Raw genomic sequence first — 5,966 nt, 5'->3', positions numbered from 1 at the left:
AGGTCGCTGATCAAAATTAGCCCAGTCCAATTCGGAGTCTATATGGGCTGAGCCCAGTAATTCAGCCCATTTAATGTATTATTTGCTGCTGATTTTTGTTCGCTACCTAGGCCTGTCCCAACAATTCGGCCTTTTTAGTTCTAGGCCCTGGCCTTTTTAAAGTGTTTCAGCCATTATATTTTTCAAGCTGGTCCCACAAGTCAGATGGGTCCCACTTGTCATAATGTCCTATATTGGTCCCACATGTCAGAAATGTGAAAATTGTTTTGATTATTTTTGAAAATGGGTCCCACTAATCATGTTTCCATTTCAAACGTCTTCAAATCACATAAATAATCAATATTTGAAATAGAACAGACCAAATGTAGTTCATCAAATAACTCTAAATTAGTCTATTACAATCTGTACATAGCTATTACAACCCAGACATGCCTACTATTACAATACTATAATCTTTACAGTCTATTACAGTCAAACAGAACAAATCTTTGCTGCGTAGGGCTATGCGCCGCTTCAAACTTGAAATTTCCTAGGCCAGGAGCTCCTGTCAAAGGGTGAACACAAAGGCATTAGAGTAGCCTTTTCATTCCTGGAGTAGATATTCAAACCTCCAGGCTTAGTGTACAAACTATCGGGAAAGTATATATTTAACGAAATTTCACGGAAATGCAGATTTATTGACCGAATGTATGATAAAGCAACAGATTCAAACAACTTCAAATAATATAGATGTTTTAGAGACCAATTATGTCAGAACACTATATGTTTGTGATGCATATTCACATAACCTAGGCATACTCACAAAAATCTTAAATCAATCCTAAATCAATGTTGCCTACAAGGAAAACTCATCAGTCTCATGTTTCGAAAAGCAACATGGGTGAAACTAAGTCAAAATAAGGGGCATAAGAAATTCATGTCAACAAAAATTAGGTTGCGATCCATAACACATTATTTATTCTTTACAAAGTAGAATTTCCATAGATATCATCTATTATATAATTAAAACAAGAGTCAAATAAGCCATCACGTTCATCCACACAGATTAAATTATCTTAACCATTAATTTTGATATTTAAACGGCTGAGATTTAAAGATATAACATTACATACAAATAATGTGTACGTGTTATGTTGTGTTGCACATACAAAGTTTGTCACGTACATGTCCCTGGAAAGAAAAAGTGACGTCCATGAGAAGGACAGGTACAAATTTACCATGTGGAATCGCATGCATGTTGTGTACGTTTGGAAGTTGCAAAAAAAAAACTTGCATAGACATTAGAACTTAGATTTAAGGAATAAATTAAGAAGTTACCTACTTATCACCATTTCAACCAGATGTGGGCATGTACTAGCTGTCACTCGCATAGTGTTCACATGCGGAGATTTGTTGGACTGGGAAAGAATATAATATTACATGCATGTAAGCCATGATTGCTTGAAAAAGCTGTTGTGCCGTGTGTGCGAGCGAATTTTACAAAGGACATAAGATGATGTGTGGTCGTTGTAAAGGTAAAGATCGAAAGCAAAAACAAAAGATGCCAGTGTGCTAAACTAAACAAGTTATTAAACAATAGGGACAAGATAAAGACAACACGTTATGGCCATAAGAATATAAAAATGTTTCCACAATGAATGTACACCAAGTAACCAACAATTGAAATGTCTGAAATGAAATGCGACATAGACAACTAAAGTAAACATGTTATGCCACTGTACAAGTAAAAATAGTTGTATTAGTCATTACAAAGAGGTAGATAGATGAAGCGCACAAAATAACTTAGACGTCATTAATATTTTCACTAGATTTTTCCTATGAATGTACGTACTAAAATTCTTATTAAGAAGGTAAATACAGACCACATGACACATGTGTTAAGCAATCCAAACTATTCAAAAAAGAAGAAGATAAACACAGATGATAGCGTGAAATGCAATATAAAAGCCTACATGTTATATTAGGAAGAAACTAAACAATTTAACGTGCCAGGAAAATATCTCTATCATTCGTCATCACATGTGAAAATACTTATCATGCTTCATTTTTTAAATAGCCAATTCATGTAGCCGAAGATGAACTGTTTTCTCGACACGGGGGAGTCCTTTCGGCATTAATGATATGGAAGAAAGTGGAGGAAAATTTGGATATTTAATTTAGTTCATGTATTGAGGGTGAACAAATGGCAAATGACAACCTAGCTGCGCAAATGCCCGTGTAGCTTCGCTAGTTATCATACACCAAATAGAAAGTAACATGTACAGAATGCGACAACATTTAGTTCAGTTTATTGTACAAGTTGGGCCTAGTTTACTCAGTTGGACAAGATGCATTTGTTAACTACTAAGAGAATGACACTATTATGCGAGATAACTGTTGTGGATCGCTAACAATCACCATGTAAGAATGCTTTGTTGCATTAATGCATGCACATCAAGTGAGAGTGGCGTTCTGCTCTTACGACAACGGCACAAGTGACATGATGCCCGGTTCACCTTGCTTCTCCACAAGACTCGACCAATAACACGCATCCTCGAAGGAACCAGCGGCGCTGCTTGCTCCCTTGGCCTAGCTCCTGGCTGCGGAGGACGGCTAGGACTCAGATGCGGAGATCCCTGTGCACAACATATTGTGTCAATGCTTGCAGCAACAAAAGGACCTCACATACCATAGAATTTGCATCAAGTTCAAAAAATGTAATAGAACATATATAGGTGTACGAATCAATAGGTCAACTAGTGATTCATGTCTACAATTTGCTAGAGAAGAAAATAATAATCCAGGATACATATTATATCTGTCAAAAGAAGGACCGATATCAATCAACCCTTTAATTTTGAAGAACATGGTTTCAATTTGTTCTTTGCATATTACATCAGTAGTTCTGTTGACAGGTTTCAATCCCCTGCTCTCCCTCTAGCTTGTAGCTAGCCTACCAGTATTAACAACACTAATTGATTTGCATCTGATACTGCCACTTAATTTCAGCACATGACAAGAAAAAAAGCAGGGCATCGACATGAGCATCAACAACATACTAACACCTAAATTGATGGACTCCCATCCATCCATTAGAGGAGAAAGTACGCTTAGTTGATAAAGAGAAGAGAAGACTTCCTCTTGCTGGGTTCAAACCATCCATCCATGCATCAGAGGATACCAGCCCATCCACCCATGAGCAAGTTGTGTAGCTTGAGGTCACGGTGCCGGACGCCGCGTAGCTAAAGTACAATCTCATAAAATGCAATATATAAGCCCATTTGCAATTGATAACTACAAGCTACACAGCTAACACAATCTCAGAAAAAGCATACAATTGATGTGACATAACAAACTAGACAACCTAGAAATGGATGTGACATAGCTAGTTTCCAGCAATATCCAATGACCAATTGATGACACATATATGTATCTATCATGCAACAACAAGTACAGGACATTCAAAAACAAAATGCACTGGTGTGGCCGATGAGCAAGTAATAGTCCTAATTTAGGTCATGTTATCATATCAGGTATTGCATAAGGACATCTAGGGACATATATAAAGCATCCTCAAATAATCAGCAGACACCTCCAAATAGTAAGCAAAAAATATAGGGTATCCCCATTTATCACTGGATTTTATCCCCTGTGTATCCAAGTCATATTAGGAAATTAGCAGCACGATTCACACTTTCAAAAATGTTGTAGACAGAGATGGGGAAGCCTTTCTAACTTGGCGCGTTGAACAGTCTCATCGACCTTGGAGGTCATCCTATTGTAGACAGAGACGGGGAAGCCATTCTCTGCAATGTTGAGGGCAAGGTTCTGCCCCATGAGGGCGAGGGTGGCAAGACCAATTCTGGTGAGAGCCATCTCGTACCTGAAAAGAGGAGCACCAAACACGTCATAGAATAGTGTCAGGTAATTTATGCATGGTTGACTCGAAAGAATAAAAGCCTGCCTTCACAAAACAAATGATCATGCATATGAACTAGATAGAAGAACAATATTCATCCTAAGCAATTGTTTGCAGCAAACAGAAGGTTCAAAAAACTAATCCGGAAAGTGATAGGTGAATAACTGAATATGAGGTTACAAATGTCAAACAAAGTAGATGCAACATTCTTATGATATATGCGACAGGGCAGACATCACAACATGCAGTTGGGGTGACAAATTAAATCCACAATCAAGTTGCAGCTAATTCTATCATGGTATACAGCAGTACAGTTGGGTAGACAGTACAACATGATATCTCTACCACTCAATCAATTTACTTGTGCAATAATAGTGAATCTAATAAGATTGGATGCTCCCAGGTTATTCATTCATATATAGTAAAGCACATCAGACCATAACATGGATCGCAAAATAATCCTAACCTGCACATCAGACCACAATCATCCATTACTAGTAGAGCAACTCATACAAATTTCTTCAATATGGACATCCATGACTTTTCACTATCTATCCAACCTGGGGCGTTAAAGCAATGTGGTGAGCCATGTCAACAAGATGTGCTAAATGCTACTCCCTCTATTCACAAATATAAGATTTTTTAACTGTTTTTTGAATCAGATGGACATAGACACGTTTTATGTGTTTGTTCATTCACGCCAGTCTGTCTATTTGTCCATATTAAGATGTCCAAAATATATTATATTTAGGAACGGATAGAGTAGTACAAAACACAAACACACTAACTAATTGGAGCTTTAGTAGTATGGGGAAAATGTAGGAGGATCACATCACCATAGCATATAGAAACGATAATGCTAAGAAGAAGAGGCATACCCACAAGGAAAACCGAAGGACGTGCAGCACGGCGAACTGGCAGCGGCGCAGACGTGCCCCGTAGTTTGCGCGGAAGGCACGGTCCGCCTGGAGTGCGATGCCGGGGCTGGAGATCTAGTGCCTGCACACCTGAGTACTCAAATGGAGCACATCATCAGACACTGCACAACCTAGAAAATGTTAGTGTGAAATGTTCAGACGCCCCCAAGAAAATCACATCATCGTGTGAAGATTTTGTGGCGGAATCGAAGTGGAACATGGACTAAGTGCGAGCACGACGGCGGACGGATCCGCCGGAGTCAGGGACAGGCGACGAGGGGACAGACAAAATTTGTTGCCTGGTCTCCCGGGGGAGGGTGGAGACTCTAGTCGGCGGGGAGGAGATGGAGATGGTGATACGTACCTCACACAAGGATTTGCGACGGGCTTTGAGCCAGCGGATCGAGTAGTGGTCGTAGGCGAAGCACATGCTGCCGTTGCAGCCGCAGGGGTGGCGCAGCGGGCGGTCCGCGTCGGCGGGGTGCCGGCAGATGCGGCACTACTACTCCTCCTCCACCACCTCGCCCGGCTGTCTCTGACTCCGCCGGAGGGAAGGAGGTTCTGGTGCAGCGCGAGGGAAGTTCGGGTACAACGCGAGGGAAGTAGGGAGGTTCGGGTGCAGCGCGAGGGAAGGAGGCCGGGCGCCGCCGCCGGCGATGGTAAGCTAGGGTTTGGATGAGGGGGTCGTTCTGGATCGGGGAGAGAGAGGGAGGCGGCGGGCAGAAGGAAGGAAGGAGAGGAGGAGTGGCTGGGTAGGGTTTCGTGCGGTGGTTTTTTTTTTCTCCTTTTCTTTAGATGGATGGTTGGACGTGGGATTGCTAGCAATGGATGGTAAGATGTCTTCCATGTCATCGATCCGTGTCACAGATGATTCCACCAATCATATTCTAGCTTATGTAAATGTGTTTTTTCTTTTATTTCTTTTATATTTTTTACCCTCTTATTTCGGGTAAGCACTCATCAAATTAGCCTCATGTTGTATATTTAAATTACCCAATATTGTCTACACATGTGTATCTTAGGATTTCAAACAATGATGATTTTGTGGTCTTTATTTGCATTGCACATAGAAATAATGTTCCACTTTTCGAGAGCCCAAAATGGATTTTTTTTGTGAAGGACCTACCATATATTTGTTGTAAAATTGGACC

At 40.5% G+C, this 5,966-nt stretch overlaps 1 non-coding gene across 1 annotated transcript; it reads right to left on the bottom strand.

Annotated features, from left to right (window-relative positions):
- Positions 1–307: 307 nt before the first annotated feature.
- LOC120965373 (uncharacterized) lies at positions 308–5,588 on the bottom strand. The gene is made up of 3 exons (XR_012183347.1): positions 5,180–5,588; positions 4,777–4,905; positions 308–3,862 (listed from the first exon to the last, which is right to left on the bottom strand). It is a non-coding gene; the product is annotated as an uncharacterized protein (transcript).
- Between the last annotated feature and the right edge of the window lie 378 nt (positions 5,589–5,966).

The sequence above is a fragment of the Aegilops tauschii genome, chromosome 5, assembly GCF_002575655.3.
Source record: "Aegilops tauschii subsp. strangulata cultivar AL8/78 chromosome 5, Aet v6.0, whole genome shotgun sequence".
Lineage (NCBI taxonomy): Eukaryota > Viridiplantae > Streptophyta > Magnoliopsida > Poales > Poaceae > Aegilops > Aegilops tauschii.
This window is presented reverse-complemented; position numbering and strand designations above follow the sequence as displayed.